The sequence below is a fragment of the Lissotriton helveticus genome, chromosome 7 (genome assembly GCF_964261635.1).
Source record: "Lissotriton helveticus chromosome 7, aLisHel1.1, whole genome shotgun sequence".
Classification (NCBI taxonomy): domain Eukaryota; kingdom Metazoa; phylum Chordata; class Amphibia; order Caudata; family Salamandridae; genus Lissotriton; species Lissotriton helveticus.
Genome location: NC_136068.1, coordinates 679,879,408 through 679,901,801, shown reverse-complemented (window position 1 = coordinate 679,901,801; position 22,394 = coordinate 679,879,408). Strand labels below are relative to the sequence as shown.

The window sequence follows — 22,394 nt, the reverse complement described above, 5'->3', positions numbered from 1 at the left end:
CTTTGTTTAATGCCTCGCACCGCTGTGGGAAAGAGGCGCGTCCCCCACCTATGGCAGCTGGATGCCTCGCCCACCCCGCCACATTTCTTCCAGAAAGGCGCGGCCCCTTAAACTTAAAAAGACATGATTCATATATATGTAAACCGACACGCACTCCATGGGGGAGCGTGCTCTGCGAACCAGGCGTGGCCTCCACTCCGGCGCGCAAACCTTCATCCTACCAAGACATTATTTAATCATCTATGTCGACCAGAACTCCATAATTGAACGCCGTGAGAATGAGGCGCGGCCCCGCCTATGGCAGCTGGATGACTCGCCTGCCGCACTGCAACTCTTCCAGCACGGAGCAGCCTCTTAAACTTCCAAAGTCATTTTTCATTTACATCTACCGACACGAACTCCACAGGGGAGCGCCGCTCTGTGAACCAGGCGTGTCCCCCGCATATGACTGCGAGACGCCTCGCACTGCGAGGTGCTCAATACAATTATTGTAAAGTAACCTCGATCTGAAAGAACGACTCGCACACAAACTCAGTCTAAAAAAAAAACCAAGATCATTTTGGGATTCGGGGGCGGGATTCGGGGGCGTGTTTGTGTGTTTTTCGTGCTCTCCCCTTCCCATTGGCTGGAAGGTAAAATTCCAGCCAATGGGATGAGAAGAGGGTGGGGCTTAAAAAAACACACGGAAACGCCCCCGAATCGCGTCAAGGCGGGCCCTGAACTCAGTGACGCTCCTCTCCTCCAATGGCTGGCCAGCATTTACGAGGCCAGCCAATTGAGAAGAGGGGCGTGTTCAGGCACCATACTAACAACAAAAGATTTCGGCTCCGCCCACCCACTGCTTACGCAGTGGGACGGTAGCCGAAACCTAAAAATGCTCCGTACTTTGTTTTGTGGTCCCATCACACGGACAGGGGGCAGTAGTATAGGTCTTCATTTCAGGATACGCAACAAGCAAATGAACAATCCCCATCCGTAATCTTGTCAATACATATTGGTGGGATCGGATAGTAACCGATTTAAGGTATCCTGAAAGCCCCATTTCTTCCTTAGTATATCTGTCGTAAAAAACATGTGTGGAGAACTGAGCAGTAGCTGCGTTACGCTTCACCATGCTAACCCTCAAAAATTCATGTTTAAGCTCACTCTTCGAGATATCTAAAACACAAAAAGGGTTATCACGCACAGTAAGATTAAAAACATCATTAAATGTTCGAATAATATAGTTAAGCCAAGGGATGCGGGAACATCTGTCCATATGAAGACAGTCTAAAATAATTTTTCTTGTGAAACCAGTCTGTTCCTTAATCCATATAGATCTCCATACTAACAGGGGTCTTAATCTGATCAAGTCAGATAGATGTTCTAGACCAACCTCCTGATGGATCAGCTTTGTTGAGGCAGAAGATGGTAAACACAGGAGTTTTTTGACAAATTTGTTTTCCTCAACCTGAAGCATGTTGTTATTACAATGGCCCCACACGCCTGAAAGATGAAGAAAACCCTGTCAGGAAAGACAGCAAATAGCTGGTTTAAGTACTACTAAAAAGTGGTCTGGGTACGGGGGGGGATCTATTATCCGGCCAGTTTCTATATAAGGCAAGTGTACATACTCAGTCGCGCAATTACAAACGATTTAAGTGAACTTGTAAACACACACGAATATACCAGACGGAAAAGTTTTGTGTTGTTTTAAAAAATTAATCATAAAATGATTTATTACCTCCCAATGGGGTTACAATCTAACACATTATCACAGTATTAAAAAAGTTTTTAAAAAAAGGTTTTTACAAAAAAACCTCATAGCATGGTTATACAGTCACAAATACAAAGTCAAAATTTAATCAACAAACAGTCGACGCAGCGTTTCGGTGCTTTTTTTCTTTTTTCACACCTTCTTCAGGACTTTACAACATTTTGACTCCATTATTTCTACAAATAAATAACAACATTTTAGTATTATTCTTTTTTTTTTTGTTATTTAAAATGTTGTTATTTATTTGTAGAAATAATGGAGTCAAAATGTTGTAAAGTCCTGAAGAAGGTGTGAAAAAAGAAAAAAAGCACCGAAACGCTGCGTCGACTGTTTGTTGATTAAATTTTGACTTTGTATTTGTGACTGTATAACCATGCTATGAGGTTTTTTTGTAAAAACCTTTTTTTAAAAACTTTTTTAATACTGTGATAATGTGTTAGATTGTAACCCCATTGGGAGGTAATAAATCATTTTATGATTAATTTTTTAAAACAACACAAAACTTTTCCGTCTGGTATATTCGTGTGTGTTTACAAGTTCACTTAAATCGTTTGTAATTGCGCGACTGAGTATGTACACTTGCCTTATATAGAAACTGGCCGGATAATAGATCCCCCCCGTACCCAGACCACTTTTTAGTAGTACTTAAACCAGCTATTTGCTGTCTTTCCTGACAGGGTTTTCTTCATCTTTCTTCTGCTTGAACCCCCTTCCCTGTTGCATAAGACCAGGGGTACCTCCTATTTGTTTTTGCCCACACTCCTGAGCCATATAGGGCCAGAGCAACACATTTATGGCGGTATAAGTACAACATGTCTGGTATCCGTCTTGAGCCTAACTTGGATGCGAACTTAAATATGCCAAAAGAACACTTGGCCATTTTGGCTCTTACATTAATCATTTCAGGTGTCCACATCCCCCCTCTGTTAAAAGTGATACCCAAATAACAGAATTTGTCCACCACTTTTATAGTTTGGTCCATAACTGTAAAGGGCCTTAAGTTTTTAATTTTCTTCCCACAGGGCATTATAAAAGTTTTTGAATTATTAATTTTTAATTTTCTCCCATTAATAAAATCTGCAAATTTATTCATAAGTTTTTGCAACCCAAGAGGGGTTTGTGAGAGCAGAACCGCGTCATCCGCGTAAAGCAATATTGGGATGGAAAGGCCGTCAGCAGTCAGTGCATCTGCACTGATGGTCCGTAGTTCCGACTCAATTGCGTTTATAAAAAGGGAGAAAAGAAGAGGTGCAAGGACACATCCTTGTCTAATTCCAGAACCTACTTTAATACTGGGTGTACACTCCCCCGATTGCCCGTAGCGTATCTTAGCCGTCAGATTCCTATAAAGTTGGGCCAAGAAATAGATAATATCCTGTGGAGCACCCATGTCCAACAAGGTTGACCACAGGAGACCATGGTCAACCAGGTCGAAGACACTGGTCAGGTCGGCAAAACAAAGAAACAACGAGCCTTGTTTAGCCCTTGTATATTTGCATATAATAAGATCTAAATTAATGCATTGTTCTATGGTGCCTAACCCCTTGCGGAATCCATACTGAGAATCCGCAAGGATCCCTTTGTCTTCTACCCATTCCTCCAGACGACTCAGTAATACTCTACTCATAATTTTTAGGGAAGCAGTGAGGAGAGAAATCGGGCGGTAGTTTTTTGCCTCACCCCTCTCCCCTTTTTTATACACCGGGATAATGATTGATTCCCCCCAAGTCTGTGGGGCCGCAATCGTTGCAGCTGCATTAAAAACCTTTGTTAACAATGGGCTCCAGATAGAAACCTCGGCTTTATAAAGGTCAACGGGTACCCCATCAGGGCCCGGCGCCTTTCCCCCCTTGCTGACCCGGATGGCGGCATCCACCTCAGAGACTGTGATATTAAGAGGTAGGGGGATAAAAGCCACGGTCTCCCTATCACCCCCTACAACTAGTCCTTCAGGGTTAAAAATACTAGTAAAATGAACCACCCATTGTTCCTCAGACACCTGAGCAGACATTACCGGGGCTTCTTCATTATGGAGGAAGGGACTATTGACAGTGGACCAGAAAAGCTTGGCATCCTTAAGATCCACTGCCTTAGTCAAGTTGTTCCAGGCCTCTTCCCTTAGTTCCTGTTTCCTATCCCTCAGATGAATTGAGTATTCCCTTCTAAGGGTTTTAACTGCTTCCTTATCCCTGGGTTTACCCTTAAGGGCAACTTTAAGTCTTTGTAAGGATTTAGTACATTCCCTGTTAAACCATCCCCCGTTATTCCTAGGGCCCTTTGGTTTTCTTCCAGTTAAGATTTGTGCAATGTTTTTATTAATGATTTCGAAGCTAGCTAGAATATCAGCATTATCCTTTTCGGGTTCGAGACAGCATTCCACCTCATCTATACAGGCAGACCAAATGCAAAAATACCGGTCGCAAAGGGCCAGATTCTCAGAATCTGGCCCTTTGCGAGCGGATTTTTGTTTGATGAATCTAGCCCAATGCATCCATTTTTCCAGGAAACTGTTTATTTGCATCCTGGGCAAAAAAAGCGAAGGACTGTTTCAAAGGAGCTCAGTGCTGCGCACTGAACCGGAGTTTCTGACAAACTTATCTTCTGAGTGAGATAACACGAAGCCCAAACGCCAGAATTGCATCATTTTGAGAGAGATAATAGCACCACTTGTCATATTTCATCCTTCTACGAAGGCATTGCGTGAAACGATGTCAGGCGCCCATCCTCCAATAGAAGATAGCTAGAAGGAAACTTGTCAGGCTTACGCCCTCCTGAAGAAGGCCTCTCGAAGATCCATTCTTAGATTGTCCTCTTTCTGAGAAAGGTGGCATGAGGACCACTCCTCACATTTATACATGTTCATGTTTCCAGCACCAGCTCTAAAACGAGACAAAATGGTGGTATATTTTCTTCTTGTTCAGAATCTGAAGGAAGCCTGAATTAATGTAGCGATCTCAAGGACGTGAAGATGCTGAAACCACCCTGTCCTCTCAACCTACATAGTAGCCTGTGTACGTGGTGAGATGAGATGGATAATAGGACCGGACTACATGGAGACAGGCAGTTTTTATAATAGTAGATGTTGTGGAAAACATATCACACTGTCCCAAAGTGAAACCACCACAATTGCTGGCATGTAATTCTGACAAACCTAAGCTAACAGTCTCCAACTTGAGGGAAGGTGTACAGCAGCTGGTTCAGACAGCGAGCCACAGAGTATTCACTTTCATGTATTTTGAGAAGAAGTTTATAATAAATGCATGTGCCTGGATGTTGAGATATTACACCATGGAACCATGGATAACTGAAATTCATGCAGGACAATCTGAAGATGAATGCCGACAGCAACACATTTTGGGACGAGGGAAAGCCCAGTGTTGGTAATCTGCCCTTGCACTAACCAATGTTACAAATGCAAAATGTGAGATGGTTGCATGGTTTTGTTCTGCCCAAGTGCTAATCTGGAGCAACAGATTGATCACTCTTTATGATCCTGGTTTGACCTGACTTTGCCACCAAATAATCCCTTCACATCAATTCTATCTTGAGACTGTGTTAAATGAAGACGCTTAGGGCCTACTGGATGAGTCGTATGCCCTAGCAGTTGAAGGCACTCATCTAGTAGACATTGTCCGCACTGGTATCCAGCAGTTTGTACTCGCCAATACGCAATGGCATCTACTATGGAGGGACATAGAAAAAAAAGACAGGGATAGATTATAGAAGGGTCCCCATGGCTGGATGGCCCCTGGTAGTACCTTTACATTGCATGGACTAATAACTGGAGGGGAGAGCACATACCAGCAGCTTTCTGGGCTCTGGCCCGTGATGAGACAATGCAGCTTCCCAGGTGATTTGATATGGCCATTATCAGCGGGTGCAGAGAGTTCCTTGCATGTCGCTGTAATAGAGGCCTTGTAGAGTGCCAGTGATGCTAGCGGTCATTATGGTGCCAGGGACAGGAGCTCTTTCTGACTGTACTAATGACGCATTGGCGCACGTGCCCTCCCCTTCCATTCCCAACCACCCACCCCTCCCTCACAGGCCTCCCCCCGTCCCTCGTATTCAACACCTTCAGGTGATAAAATAGAATTTCTTTCAATTTCGTTTCCTATCTGCAGCCATTCAATGCATTCATGGCTTTTCAAGCTGGCTTTGCTCGCCCATTTCTATTTATTTCTACACTTGTTGTGCCAGCTGCTCGTCCTGCCTTCTTTCTCCGGAACTACTTCCGGTTCTTACTCTCCCTATTTTACAAAAGTAACACTTGGCCTTTAGTTCGCTCTTCACATTTATGATTTCCTGTGTGTGCTTTTTCTCAGGTGCGTTCTGTGACTTCTTTTTTTAATGCCAGCCTCCGCTATTTGAAATCTTTTGTACCAGAAAATCATGTGGAAGGGGATGAACTGAACTAAATATGTACAATCTGCGTCAGCGGCGAGAGAGAGAAGACTCGTTTTCGCAGACATTAGTGGAGCCAACTCCCAGAATCCAGTGCTGGCGTGATATAAAGAGCTCTGTTGAATGGACCTGTCGGGGAAGCTGCGGAGTGACGTAAAGGCCTTCATACAAGAGCGCAGGGGTGGGAAGGTTACTGCAGGAAGTACCTTCCCCCAGGAAAATGAAGACAAAATCAGCAACAACATTAGCAAGCATTTGCAATGAAATAGGTTTGCATTTGTTTGAGTTAGAGCTATTAACCTTGTAAATGACAATGCCTTGTTTACCCATGTGTTGTGAAGTGCCGTGGACACTGGCAGTGGCGTCACTAGGGTTGGTGTCACCCGGTGCGGGTAACTCATGGTGTCACCCCCTCACGACTTACCGCATGGACCTCCTCCGCTCCGAGTCCGCCAGTGGACACAGATGGCAAATAACGGGACCATACCGAATCCTTAGTAATGTTTGTAAATTTAGTTCCAATATTTACAAAGGCCATAGAAGAAAAATTTAATTCAACAAGGTCGGAGGTAAAAGATTGTAAGAAGTTAAGAACTAAGAATTACATAGAAAATATGCTACTGTCTTTTGTATTTTTATTTTACCATTAAACTTTAAATCCACCATACTGATGTTCAATTTAGTTTACAAACCAGAGCAGCCGTTGAAATATTAAAAAAAGTACTAAATGGCACAGAATCATGTACTAAATGGCACAGAATCATGTAAAGTATAACTTTCACAAACATATGGGTTTTTATAAAACATAATTAGACTGTAGTCCACTCCCTCCAGACACACAGCCCCATTAGGTGCACAAGCTTCTACTACACACAACATACACCCCATGGAAAGCTCTGCACAGAGATGTCACTCTCTCCAGAGAACCAAGTCCCATTATGTTGTCAAACTCGTACTATGTACAGCTTTGCCCTGAGCAGAGCTCTCCATGGAGAGACCACTAAGTACCCAAGTCCCATTATATGGTTAAGCCCCCTACTACACATAGCATTCACCCCGTGGACAGCTCTCAAGAAGAGCACACACCCTCCAGAAAACGAAACCCCATTATTTTGCCATAGCCTCTACTACATACAGTGGTCACCATGTGCACAATGTATCATGGGGAGACTTCTACCGAAAGACTCTCAAACCCTTGTTAGGCGGTAAAGGCTCTACTATCATGTACAACCTTTGTGCTGTGGACAACTTTTCATGGTGAACTCACAACCTCAACACATGTAATCCCCCTTAGAAACCCAAGCATTGTACAAAAGTTTAAACTTATTAACAGTACAGAAGCTATTGCAAATTTTAGTGTCAGAAGCATATAACAAACTGTCACACTCAATGGACGATGTCAGCAGTGATGTCTTAAGAATGTAATTGAACATGTGATGAGTTATGAAATTATGTGAGGTCTGACTCATGAGGTTCTAGCTACAGTTAGCTAAGGATTTTTAAACAAATACCCTTTAACATTTGGGACCTGTGGTTTTGCTTTTTCATATTATTTCCAATGGGAATTAAAATGGAAAATCGTGTTTAGACTTCCCCTTTTTTTTTGTACCAGTACCACGTTGAACAGATCAGTGGGAAACTTTCTAAGAAAGAGCCAAAGCAAGAGAGCTTGTTTTTTTGGAACATTTCGTGCAGTCACACAAATAATGTAGCAAACACGACCAGCTCTGAAATAAATCATGATTAGAGATGGCTTCTTGACACGTCTCTTCAAAGCTGACTGCTGAAGCTCTCCTAATTTAAAGCACTGACTGTCTATGAAGACTAAGAGTGCACAAAAAAGATAATTCACCCATTGAATTGTCAATTGCTATTTTCGTGTGTCGGAGTTGGAAGTAAGGCAGCCGACCTCTGTTCTCAAATGGCCGCCAGCTCCCAGTGCTGTGCTTTTAATCACCGTGTGGGCATCTCAGAAGCGATGCTTCCGAGGCCTGACTCACACTCGCAGAATAGAAATGATTAAGCGCTTTACATGAACACTAGGTGATATTATATACTCTTTTCGTTAGGCACGGGGAGATTGAGTGATTTTCCCAGGATCACAGGATGTTGAGCCGACGCCGAGACTCAAGCTGTTTCCCCAGTTCCAAGGACAGCCACGGTCCACCCAAGCAGTGTTTTAAAGGGGCAGGTCCTCCTGCCCGGTACTAGTACCTCCTGCGCATCCTTCATGTGAAAGAAACAGTGAGCACATACACTTCTCGGCCCTGCTGCACTGCATTTGCATTTAATGGGGAGTGCCGGCACTTCTCAGGAACAGGTGCTCTAAAGAGTGAGTACCTGCTATATTTGTTTTTCCACTTAAGTTAAAGCACTGCTCCTAAACAACACTGCGGTTGGCAGGGGACCTCCGGGCAGCCTATCTCTTTTCAAGTAGCAGCAGCACGTCAGAAGTCTGACAACTTAAGCACCACCAAGGACCGCCACAATGTAAACCAAGTGATGCAGACATTGCTTTATGGAGCCAGGCATTCATGCTGTTGTCGATTAATTGTCAAACTCGCACCATCAACTAGATTGCTACAGCTTTATTCATAGTTCAAACATGTGACTCACACACATGTTCGTTGAACACCTTCTCGTGAGCCCATGACTCGATCTGAGCGTTATCTTCCCTTCGAAGATTAAAGCATCGTCATATCATAATCTAAATCGCACATATATCTTTTACCTACACGCCGGGCGTCTTCTAATTGCTAACCTGTGATGCATCATTTTTTGCTTAAACAGCGGCAAAAGGACAAGCGTGACGCGCTCTTGCTGACGCTCTTGCCTGTGCCTGGTCTGTCTTCTTGGGCCAGACTGGCCCGGCCTTGACTGTCTGAGAGTATGTGAATCATGCGATTATTGCGATTTGAATCTAGTGACTGTGTGCCTGCCTGCGGCCTGCCCTGCACTGCCACATTTCTAATTCTAACTTCATTGAGTGCATTCTAAAAATTATATTTCTTTCTCTCACCGTCCGTGACCGACTACTGCCTCCGGACCCAAGTCAGTCCCAGACCACTGACCCAAATTTGAAGGGGAGACGACGGCGCTCCTCCACGCGCGATATCAAAGATGGCTCAGGCTGCTGGCACGCATTAATTCTTTATTTGTAGCAGCAGCGCGCAGCACTGCACGCACTCCCCAGCGCTGCCGTCTCGTCTCCTCCCTGGCGCGTGACCGCGACACGTCAGAGGAGCACAGCGCGCGGGGGCTGTCCCAGGGCCGTCATTGGTAGTCTTAAAGATTGACGGCCCTGGGACCCAAACTTACGCTGCGCATTCGCATCATCATCACCGACAGTCCGACACCACCGGTGCGTGCGTGCGTGGACAGTCACGTGCTGCAGTGCACACTCACTGCACTGATTGCAGAGAATAATATTTTTATTTGTATTGTAATTTTTAAGCAGCTGCGCAACTCGGTGTGCTAAGACAAAGTTGCGGCACGGGCGGCGGCTTCAAGGCTTGCACACAGTGACAGATGCACTATATAAAGCACTGGCAGGTAGCCGCAGCACAGAGAGGTACAGTGAGGCTGAGGCTGGCTAACTAACCAGATTGGTGTCACCCCATGATGGGGTGACACCCGGTGCGGTCCGCACCCCCCGCACCCTCCTAGTGACGCCACTGGACACTGGCGCAAGGAAAGTTGAGGGGACCCCCTACAAGGCACGTGGAGGGGCCCCCTCACGACTCAATCATGAGCTCTCTGGCCCCAGTAATGTACTCAGGGGGCCCCCTAGGGCTTGGGGACCCCCCCCCCACATGGAGGGGGCTGTGAGGCATGTGTTATGCGAGTGGGAGTGGATGTATGTGATGTGGAGTGTAATTATGTGGGTTGAATTGGAATTGTGAGTTGTGAAATTGTGTGGTGTGGAGTGTTTTTTGTAGTGGAATTATGTGGATAGTAATTATGTGGTATTGAGTGTGCTGGAATTATGTGGAGTGTGATTATGTCTTATGGAGTGAAATTATGTGGAATGGTATTATATATTGTGGAGTGATATGTAGTGGAGTTTAATTATGTGGTGTGCTGTTGAATTTTGTGGCACAGTGTGGAATTCTGTGGTGTGGATTGGATATATGTGGCGTGTTGATTTATGTAGTTTGTTGTCCAATTATGTGGTGTGGAATGGAAATGTGAAGAGTTGAATTGTGTGGAACTGGGTGAAATTATGCTGTTTGGAAGTATGTGACATGGTGTTGGGTGTATTTGTGCGGATTGTATTACCACGTTTAAAAATGATGAAACATAATTAGAAAGAAAGGCGGCTTTATATTATGCACAAATTCACAAAATGAAAACAGTTTGCTTCCATTATAATCACTGAGCCTTTTAATAGTAAAGCCAGTTTTATGCAGCACTATTTTGGGGTGGTAGAGCGCAATGGCCACAAGTCTGTCCTAGTTCTCCCCAGTGCAGTGCAATCTACTGAATGCTGTGCAAAGCGGTCACAGTTTTTGTTGTGAGCGCTTGAATGTTGAAGAACGACCACTATTGTTCAGCCCTTGACAAAATTTGTTTGATTCTGTTGAACTCTTCACAAGGGCAAAGAGTCTATTGGGAGTAGGGAGGATTATGACCTTCTGTTGAGGGTCTGTGGAAGAGCTGCCAGATGATGACTTATGGCTACTGAAACAAATCACCATGAACAAAAACCTTTGAACTGATTGAACTAGAAAAATTTTTTTTTTTTTAAATCTGCAAATTTTGTGAAAGTGGATGGATTATGTGGCAAATGTGGAAAGCGCTGCGCCCGCACAATCGCATAATTCCAGTGGACCTACCTACAGTGGGGAATATGACCTTCTGCTGAGGGTCTGTGGAAGAGGATCAAAGAACTGCCAGGTGCTGACTAATCGCTTCTGAAGTATAATATATATATATATATGATATATGTTGACAAGCCCTGCAGTCCGCAACAAGCATCCGATTCCCCCCGCATCACTCACCTTACCAAAGAACTGCATTCTGGGACCTTCAGTCTCTGCAGCAGCCTCGAATCTACAGGTGAGCCAGATTGACATACTAGGAGGTGGAGTCAGACGCGATCCTATCGGTGTGCGGCAGGACACTGTTGAAAGCCATCTTTCGCCCACACCCTACTCACAAACTCTAGGCGCTGAGGAAGGCTACCATGCCGAAATGCATCCGCCGAGTAAGAGTTAAGCTTCATTAAAGTGGTTCCTGACTTCCCCTACGTGGTCTCTGCTTCTTTTCTTTCGAAGGAGTTCTTTGCATTTCAAGCGCGAAGGCCAGTATCGCGCAACAGGGGACCCCGCATCTCTAGTTGGCCTGGGACTTACTGGTAACTGCTACGGCGTTTTTGTTCTTCAGGATACTGAAACTACCAGGCCCACCTTCGGAGTTGGAAGCAAAGAATTAGCGGTGTTGGAGCATTCATGCACCACCTTGGGCGAGCTGGATTGCCGGACTTGCCCCCGCCATTATCTTTCCTGCACTTCGGGGGTTTTGCGGTTCAGGGGACTCGAGGGGGCACCTTTACAGAAGCCACATGCGGGACACTTGTGAGAGCGATGATGACAAGCCCTGCAGTCCGCAACAAGCATCCGATTCCCCCCGCATCACTCACCTTACCAAAGAACTGCATTCTGGGACCTTCAGTCTCTGCAGCAGCCTCGAATCTACAGGTGAGCCAGATTGATATACTAGGAGATGGAGTCAGACGCAATCCTATCGGTGTGCGGCAGGACACTGTTGAAAGCCATCTTTCGCCCACACCCTACTCACAAACTCTAGGTGCTGAGGAAGGCTACCATGCCGAAATGCATCCGCCGAGTAAGAGTTAAGCTTCATTAAAGTGGTTCCTGACTTCCCCTAAGTGGCCTCTGCTTCTTTTCTTTTGGAAGGAGTTTTCTGCATTTCAAGCGCGAATGCCAGTATCGCGCAACAGGGGCCCCCACATCTCTAGTTGGCCTGGGACTTACTGGTAACTGCTAAGGCGTTTTTGTTCTTCAGGATACTGAAACTACCAGGCCCACCTTCGGAGTTGGAAGCAAAGAATTAGCGGTGTTGGAGCACTCATGCACCACCTTGGGCGTGCTGGATTGCCGGACTTGCCCCCGCCATTATCTTTCCTGCACTTCGGGGGTTTTGCGGTTTAGGGGACTAGAGGGGGCACCTTTACAGAAGCCACATGCGGGAGACTTGTGAGAGCGATGATGACAAACCCTGCAGTCCGCAACAAGCATCCGATTCCCCCCGCATCACTCATCTTACCAAAGAACTGCATTCTGGGACCTGCAGTCTCTGCAGCAGCCTCGAATCTACAGGTGAGCCAGATTGACATACTAGGAGGTGGAGTCAGACGCGATCCTATCGGTGTGCGGCAGGACACTGTTGAAAGCCATCTTTCGCCCACACCCTGCTCACAAACTCTAGGCGCTGAGGAAGGCTACCATGCCGAAATGCATCCGCCGAGTAAGAGTTAAGCTTCATTAAAGTGGTTCTGACTCCCCCTACGTGGCCTCTGCTTCTTTTCTTTTGGAAGGAGTTCTCTGCATTTCAAGCGCGAATGCCAGTATCGCGCAACAGGGGCACCCGCATCTCTAGTTGGCCTGGGACTTACTGGTAACTGCTACGGCGTTTTTGTTCTTCAGGATACTGAAATTACCAGGCCCATCTTCGGATGCTGAAAGGATTGCCGTGGAGCAGTCTGTCACAGCGCCACGGGCAGCATTGGTGTTTTAACCCTCCCGAGTGTGGCTTCCCAAACAGGGCAATTTTGGTTTTGGATATATATATATATATATATATATATATATATATATATATATATATATATATATATATATATATTCACAGAAAAACCATAGGTTTCACACCAGTTATAGCATAAAACCATTGAAATTCCCACGTTATAGTTAGTTGGACTCACTATAACTTGCGCGTGCAATGCACTGCTGATGACGTCACATATTACATCACTCATGACATGGTCAGTGACATCACTCATGACATCACTGATGACACCATCCAGTGAATGTGTGTCTTTCTGAAAAATACATATGTGTTATATATGTATATGTAAAAGTTGATGGAAGAATACATGTTTAAATAAGTGTTTACATGGATTTTTTTTTTTTAATTGATTGGTTAACTGGCTTATTAAGTGTATCTTAGTGAATACATATATTAGTGAGTAATGTTTAAATATTTAAATATATGTATTAGTGTTTCACTTTGTGTATAAGTGGCTGTATGGGTTGGTGAGTAGCTACATGTGTATGTATATGGGTTATTAGATGTTTTTCTTAGTATCAGTATGAGTGTTTGTATGGTTTGGTGGGGGTATTACCTAGCACATAGATGCATGAATGAATGACTCTCTTTTTGTATGTGTTTTAAAGGCAGCATATGTGCAGGACTGTATGGGTGGATGAGTGTGTATATGTGTGTGTTAGTGAGTGAATGACTGTCTCACTAGTGTCTTTATCAGTAACTACATATGTTTTAATCTAGTATATGTGAATATTGATGTATTTAAGTGAGTATATGTGAGAGTAAGAGATTGTAAAAGTTCCTGTTTAAATTAGTATGTGTTTCTATAAGTGATTGTTTAAGAGAGTAAGTATGTGTATGTTTCTTTAGAAGTAAAGTGGTAGTGTGTGTATAGCTGTATATGCAAATAAATTGATGTTTAATAGTTTATTTGCATGTGTGAGTATGTGTCAGAGTATCTTTTAGATGACTGTTGGTGTGTAACAGGATGTATAGGTGTATCACTACATATGATGAGTGAGTATATGTATGAGTGACTATATAGAACTGTTGGTGAATGAGTGGATGTGTATATAGATGGTGGAATTATTGAATTGGTTGTTGTAACTGGTATGGGTAGCTCAATTTTTTTGAAAATTTTAGTTTCTATTATTGAATATGTGTTTCAAGGGTTACATTACAGTGAAAGGAGGTCTGTCACTCTGTCACAAGGATGGTGTCATCAGTGATGTCATGAGTGATGTCACTGACCATGTCATGAGTGATGTAATATGTGACGTCATCAGCAGTGCATTGCACGCGCAAGTTATAGTGAGTCCAACTAACTATAACGTGGGAATTTCAATGGTTTTATGCGAGTAAAATTTCCAGCTAACTATAACTGGTGTGAAACCTATGGTTTTTTCAGTGAATTTAATAGGTTTTTTAAATGCTAATTTCTAACTATAACTGGTGTGAAACTGTAATGATGAGAGGTCCACACGTTGAGCAGTATTTAGAGATGCTTTATTCTAAGATGTAAAGGGAGACCCCACCAGGAGCATCCAACATGGTGCTCAGCCCAGTCAACTGTAATCTGTCAGGCAGATCACCAACATTCTCAAAGGTGCATCACAGGAACATTCCAATAGAGGTAGAGAAGAATAGCATAGGGAATATCAAGATACTACAATATCCTCTCTCCTTAAACAGAAAACAAAAAGCTAAAAACAGCAACGGAGAACAGAAGGAAGTGAAGAAAGTGAATTGAACAAAAGTGAAAAAAGAAGAACAGAAAAGAGGAAATACCTTAAAAAGAGAACAATATAGAAGAATGGAAAAAACTGTATTAACCATCCACCCTTCTTACTCCATATAGACTATCCTCTCTTCTTACAGAACTAAAAGGAAAGGACTAGAGGAAGTCAATAGAAAAGAAAAGAACAAAAGGAAGAGTAGAGGTGAAACCGCACGAATACACTATTACCACTAAGCAAAATACAATAATGTAATGAAAGAGATAAGTTGCAATAAAAATACATAGGATCTGAATACATGTAAACCTGAACATATTTAGCATAAAAACATAAATGCATATAAATAGTAGGTATAAGCTAAATATGATATAAAACTTTTAAAATCTTAATGTGAATAAAAACTAGATAGTGCTATAGGACTATAACCCGAGCACAGCTCTTCTGAAGAAGACTAAAATAACGCACACCCAAAAGGGCACAAAACAAATATAGACGAGGTCCGTGTGGACAACTGACATAGTGCCACGTGGGACTAAAACCCACAACAGCAAAATGGGACATGAACCCCATATCAAAAATATAATTTAAGTAGATGGGACTAAAACCCACTACACACAAATGGGACTGTAACCCATCACAAATACACAGAAATAGCGCAAGTGGGACTAAAACCCCCTGCAAGCAAATGGGACTTCTGTAACCCATCACACGTACACAGAAATTGCGCAAGTGGGACTAAAATCCACTGCAAAAATATCTAAATCAAGTAGATGGGACTGAAAACCCTCTACAAGCAAATGGGGCTATGACCTATCGCGAAAACATTTAAATTAGACAAATGGGACTAAAACCCACAGTAACTGTTAGCAAATGGGACTAGGACCCATAGCAAATCAAATTGGTGGGACTGAAAACCCACAGTAAATGTAGCGAAAACATTATGCCAACTGGCATGTTGGAGTGATGGGACTCAAAACCCACCCCTAACACAAAGAAAGGGAAAACATATTACGAAAATTACATATGACTATGAAGCAAAAACAAACTCCTAACCCCCATTTCTTTGTGACAGAGGTATGCTTGTCACCGGAATGAGGAAGACAAGAAAGAGTTATTTAACACACAACAATATATCTTTAATGTCATTGGTGTGCCCGAAGAAACATTAATTTTTTCCTGTTTTTTTTTGCTCCAGTTGAGCCATTTACAATTCCCTGTTTTTTGTTTCTCCCCATAAAAAATACAAAAAAAATATAAAACTGTTCAGAAAAGCCAAAAAAAGTAAAAAATGTTCAAAAAACAATAAAAAAATATAAAACAACAAAAAGAATAAACAAAACAGTTCTTTTTAGAACTACCTCTAATTTATAAAAAAATGCTACATTTTTTGGAAACTCTTGTCATTCTTTTTTCTCAATGTTACGCTCCCTGGTACGCTCCCCGGTGCGCGTACTGGGCGCTCCCCCCGCGAAAATCGTTTTTTTTTTTTCGATCCGCAAAGCACTTTTATGGCCCCCACATCAAACCTATGGGTCAGGGGGGGTCTACCCTACCCCCTTTTAGTCATTTCCCCCTTTGTTTTTGCCACCTCTTGTGTTTCGATCCTACCGACACACAAGATGGCGGCCGCTCCGGACTGTTTAGAATGTTGCCAAACACCCGAGAGCCAATCAGCTTTCCGCTCGCGAACTCGCGTTACGCGCCGGGTGGGCTCCCCGGTGCGCGTACCGGGGCGCGCTCATAGATATAGAATTAGAATAACATGAAAGGAAATGTAATTTACATGAACCAAGACTTCTTGCAAAAAAGTGAGACATTGTGTGGAAAGTAACATTACAATATGTACACACTCCAAGATGTCAGCCAAAATGAAATGTGCAGTCCTGTTTCTATAGCCAGCACATCCTGTGTATGTAAATGGTGGAGTGCTGAAGAATTGTTGTGTGAGCAAGGGAGCAGAAGCTACCGAAACGCGTAACAGCAATAAACAACACCCTGTGTAATCCTGTTTCTGAGAGTGCGTTGAAACTTGAATTTTGTTGTGGAGAGAATATCTGGCGGGGCTCTGCCAGCAACAACGCGCCACCAGACTACGGGCGGTTTCTCCCGCAAACGAGCCGCGGAAAGTGTAAGCAGCTGATTGAGGAGGAACTGCCGGCCCACATCGAGAACAGTCGCGAGGGAAACGATCCAAGGGCGACGCCTGCCGAATAGACGACAACCGTAGCAGCCCGATAACCCAAAGGAGGACACTCCGAAGGTAAGCCCAATTTCAAGGTTGAAACTCCGTCGGAAAAGCGTGGAGACGCGAAATCGTTGGAGTGAAAGCCGAGAAGGCGGGGGAGCCGACGGGTGTCCAGGGCGCATTAGCGGGAGCATTGGATCTCGGAACGGGAACTCACGCGTTTAAAAGTGAGCAAGTCGAGTAGAAGCGCATTAAAACTTGTAATGTGCGCGATCCGGCAGTATTGATAATTACTCAGTTACAAGGGCATCTGGAACTCCCACTGGAGGAGGGAAACAGGAACACACGGAGTACATGTTAAATATAAAGAACGAACTGTAGACGTGAACACGCATTCTAAGTGCTAATGTGGTGCAACCTTAGCACTTGGTGATTGTATTCAAGCTTCACCGAAAATTACCTGACAAATTCCAAAACGAAATGGAAGAGGACACGCAACGCAGACTTGCTGCACAGACATTGCTAGCGAGAGCACTCGGTAAAGGACAACAGACTGGGGCCCAGAAACAAGTGGAAACCACATTAATTGGGAAATTAAGAAATTATGAAAAGTTAAAAAAGAATGAAACAGCTAAATGGTGGGAGGCAGTATCCCTACAGGACTACGTGGACAAAAATATGGTCCCTAGAGGATTGAGAATTTATATTACGCCCTCACACGAATCCCCCAATCCACGCATGCTCGAAGAGTGGTTTGAAAACTCAACAAATAGTTCCAGAAATATGCTTTGCATATTGGTGAAATATGCATGGGAGGATAGAGAGAGAATATTAAAAGAAATACGAGACATTGAGGAGGAGTTAAAAAATGAGAGTGATCAAGTAAGCATAAAAAAGTATAAAGAAGACATGAAAACGAGACTTAATCAACATGAGGATGATATAAAGACAAGGAAACAGAGAAAACTTCATAGGGATTGTAATGACTATGATTCCGGTCGCATCCTCACATATAGCAAGAAATATGACCACATGTATGATATGAAACAATTAACTACAGCTGGTCAATCTCCTCAATCGCAAAGAAAAGAACCAGATGCAGAAACTACAGAAGGTTCAGACACGGATGCTTCTATGCATAGCGCCAGTACAATGGCAGAAATGGAAATAATCACGTCTAAACCGACGTATTTAGACGAATTCAGAGCGCTGAAGAGGGGGCAGCAGTCGGGAAGATTCTCACCCCCTCCAGCCCAGAGAGGAAGAGGCACCAGAGGGAGGCCACGGGGAAAAGCAAGAGGAGCAGGAAGAGGGATGGACGAAGCAAACAGCGGAGAAAAAGAAGGAGACAAAAGAAAAGGAAAAGGAGTGGAACGAGAGCCAGTGGGAACCAGATTTGGGGGCTACAAGAAGCGCAACCAATAATGGAGAACAATGAACTGGTAAACAAAACAATAGTAAATTTATCTAGTAGAGATTTAACTAGTATTGAAGAAAATACCCTGAGCTTAGGACTCTCGTTCTGCCCTACAGAAATATACAATTACAGTGAAACCAGAATAGATATTTTTCGCTTTATACGAAAATTAAAACTGAAAAAGTGGCACACTTTAAGATCGGATACCAGTGCACTTAATGTACAAGAACCTATTGCTCCTAGTCAGCCCCTTTTAGAAGTAGGTGATGCAGAGGCAATTCAAGTGGCGCACAGTCTACTGAGGGAAGGAGAGGTCATGGAAACATCTAGCTGCAGTGAGGATAGGGAAACCTGGAATATGACTACAGATAGAGCAGCAAGGACAGGTTTCAAACCTAGATCAGTATTTTACCCTAATCTTCCACACGATAATGTAGATACATTCCATGATGTTACAACAAAATCACTGCTGAAATACAAACATTATTCTAGAGAAAAGGGAGGTGGATTCAATTTAAACTTTAAACAGAGGAAAGCGATTGAGTTCCTAGCGAATGATGCTTCCATAATAATACGCCCAGCTGACAAAGGGGGCAATGTGGTCATACAAGACAGGGATATGTACATTGAAGAGGCCATGAGGCAATTGGAGAATGGAACATTCTACTGTAAAAGCAATGGTGGAGTGTATAAAAATAACATTCTGACAATGTGGTCAAAACTAACCAAATGGCAGGAGGAGGGTTTACTGTCATGGGAGGAGTTTGTGTTCCTAAAGAAAGATTATCCCAAACTTCCAATAATCTATTTTCTCCCGAAGATCCACAAAAACCCACTAGTACCACCAGGGAGACCTATAGTGTCATCCATAGGAAGTATTTACGAGAATGTCTCCAAATATGTCGAACATTTTTTACAAGAATACGTAAAGAAACTCCCTTCTTACGTAAAGGATACTCAGGATTTTTTGAAAAAAGTGAATGACATGGAATGGAGACCAGAGTATTTACTTATGACAATGGATGTTAATTCACTGTACACTATAATTGAACACAGACATGGCATTGATGCATGCATGCATTATTTAAGAGAACGCAATATAATGTACCTAGAGCATACGAGAATGCTAGGAGAGATGATAAAAATATGCCTTGAGAACAATGTGTTTATGTTCAATGGAGAGATGTATAAGCAAACTACAGGTACTTGTATGGGTACGAGCTTCGCGCCGAGCTTCGCGAATTTATTCTTAGGGAAGTGGGAGGAAGAAATCCACACGGATCCCCAATACACACAGGCATTTGAGAAAGTCCAAGTATGGCTCAGGTACATAGATGACCTGTTTGTAGTATGGAGTGGGAGTGAGGCAGAAGCAGAAAGTTTTGTGGAACAACTCAATACTAACAGCTATAACATAAAATTGACCCATCATAAAGACAGACGCAAAGTTGAATATTTAGATGTTGAGGTCAGGGCGGAAGGGAATAGATTAGCCACCAAACTGTTCAGGAAAGAAACTGCAGGAAATAGTGTCCTCCATGCTCTCAGTAGCCACCCGGATACCTTAAAATGGAGTATTCCTTACGGGGAGCTACTGAGAGCAAGAAGAAACTGTACCAACACAGAAGAGTACAAACAAGAAAGTAAAAACATGATACAGAGATTCTTGGAAAGGGGTTACCCTCAATGGGTCCTTGATAGGGCCTTATCTACAATGGAGAACGTAACAAGAGAAAGTACCCTAATACCGAAGGAACATGATAGCAAAGAGGATGACACCACCAGAGTAATCCTGAATTATAATAGGGGGTCCCAAGTTGTTAGAAAAATAATTGCTAAGAACTGGAACATTTTAAAAAGCGATCCCATTATTGGCCACAATTTAAGTACAAGACCGGCCATTACATACAGAAAAAGTCGGAGCCTGAAAGACATAATCACAAAGGGGGATATCACAAACTACAAGGATAGAAATCAACATAACCTTGAAGGATTCTTCCCATGTGGGCATTGTAGAGCTTGCAAGTATAGCCCAATGAGAAAGGACTTTGAGATACCTCATGTGACAAACAGGAGAAAGATATGTCAATTTTTGACCTGCAGCTCAACACATGTAATATATGTGCTTGAGTGTCCGTGTAAGAAAAGGTATGTAGGCAGTACCACAGTGATGGCCAAAAATAGAGTAATGCAGCATTTGAGGGCAATAACTAATAAGGACTCCCAGTACCCTGTAGCAAGACTTTTTGCCCAACACCACAAATCAAATTGCAATCTATTAACTTACTTTGCAATATAACAGGTTAACGTGAATCCAAGAGGGGGCAACAGGGAGGTACAATTAAGGAAGAAGGAATCCAAATGGATCCTAGAGCTAGAAACGAGACAGCCCAATGGACACAATGACCATGAAGAGCTATCAGTACACCTGTACGATTCATAAATATGTGGATGTAATGTTAAATCTGTATCATGTGTAAAAGATTAGAACTATATGATGAAATGAAACGACTCTGAATGTAAGTTTAGGAGTTCTCATGTAATGAAAACAAAGGAAGCTTGATTTTTTATAAATGTTTTTAACCATGTTTGGAGCACAATTGTAATTATACGTTTGTTTTACTCTAACAGGCAGAATCAAGGCGCTCAGAGTAGTAATCACGTGCACTTCACGAGCAATTGAACCTGTCACCTGGAAGAACTGAAAGAATAGAGTAGAAGATAACGTCACTCAGTAATGTAAAGATTTATTCACTTAAGTTCACGTTTTGTCACTTATGTTTTTAGCAAGCACTCTCCAGAGACATTGGACCCTTATTAAGCCACTAGGCGAAGGAAGAGGGGTAATGAGACAAACTAGCACATAAATAGCCACTGTGGCGAAAGAATTAGAATAACATGAAAGGAAATGTAATTTACATGAACCAAGACTTCTTGCAAAAAAGTGAGACATTGTGTGGAAAGTAACATTACAATATGTACACACTCCAAGATGTCAGCCAAAATGAAATGTGCAGTCCTGTTTCTATAGCCAGCACATCCTGTGTATGTAAATGGTGGAGTGCTGAAGAATTGTTGTGTGAGCAAGGGAGCAGAAGCTTCCGAAACGCGTAACAGCAATAAACAACACCCTGTGTAATCCTGTTTCTGAGAGTGCGTTGAAACTTGAATTTTGTTGTGGAGAGAATATCTGGCGGGGCTCTGCCAGCAACAACGCGCCACCAGACTACGGGCGGTTTCTCCCGCAAACGAGCCGCGGAAAGTGTAAGCATATATATATATATATATATATACATATATATATATATATATATATATATATATATATATATATATATATATATATATATATATATATATATATATATATATATATTTGTATAATTTTAGTAAAGTTAAAGGGTCATGGACAACACCAGACCTAAAAATGGAAATCAAAGAAGAGAGAGCATCAGAAATAAAGGGAGACCACCATTGTATGTTGTGCGTTCCTTAGATGTGCCTGGATGGTATTTATAGGCCTTTCAACATTCCTCACTGTTCGAATGTGTTCTAAAATTGGGAATTACAGAAGGAAGTCTTTTGTGCCTGGTATTTCTCTTAATCTTTGATAATGCTGCCAGCTAGAAATATGTGTTTGGCTGCGAGGAGCTGGGTCTCTGCATGAAACAGCCACCACAAGCTGCATCACAGAAGCAAGGTATGTACCAAATGTGATCACTTCAATCATCCAACCCTAAAGGGAAGATTGAGCCTCTGCCAGTGTAGCCTTAACGTTATTACATAGACGCACTGCAGAGAATAGGAAACCGATTGGGAAAGGGAAAGTTAAATGGAGAATATAGGAACGGAGAGCAGTCTGACTGCAAAAAGGAGCAAAAAGTGTCAAGAGGAAAAAACACAAATTATAAATAAAAACAGGGACATAAATGAATTAAAAATACACAAGACAAAACCGAGAACTAAGTAATGAAACAGAAAAGCTGAAGAAAAATGAGCCACAGAGAAAGAAGTAAACGTAAAATATTGTAAAAAGCCTAAAACAAAACTTGGTAAAATTGGGACAGGCACCAAGTCTTTCTCACAAATCTCAGAAAGGCAGCACTTTCA

The 22,394-nt window shown here is 42.8% G+C and overlaps 1 long non-coding RNA gene across 1 annotated transcript in view; it reads left to right on the top strand.

Annotated features, from left to right (window-relative positions):
- The window catches only part of LOC144766970 (uncharacterized), a 233,161-nt gene extending 211,805 nt beyond the window's left edge, over window positions 1-21,356 (top strand). Inside the window, exon 3 of the long non-coding RNA XR_013598005.1 lies at window positions 20,916-21,356. This is a non-coding gene — a long non-coding RNA (uncharacterized LOC144766970). The remainder of the gene's footprint in view (window positions 1-20,915) is intronic.
- The last annotated feature ends 1,038 nt before the right edge of the window (window positions 21,357-22,394 follow it).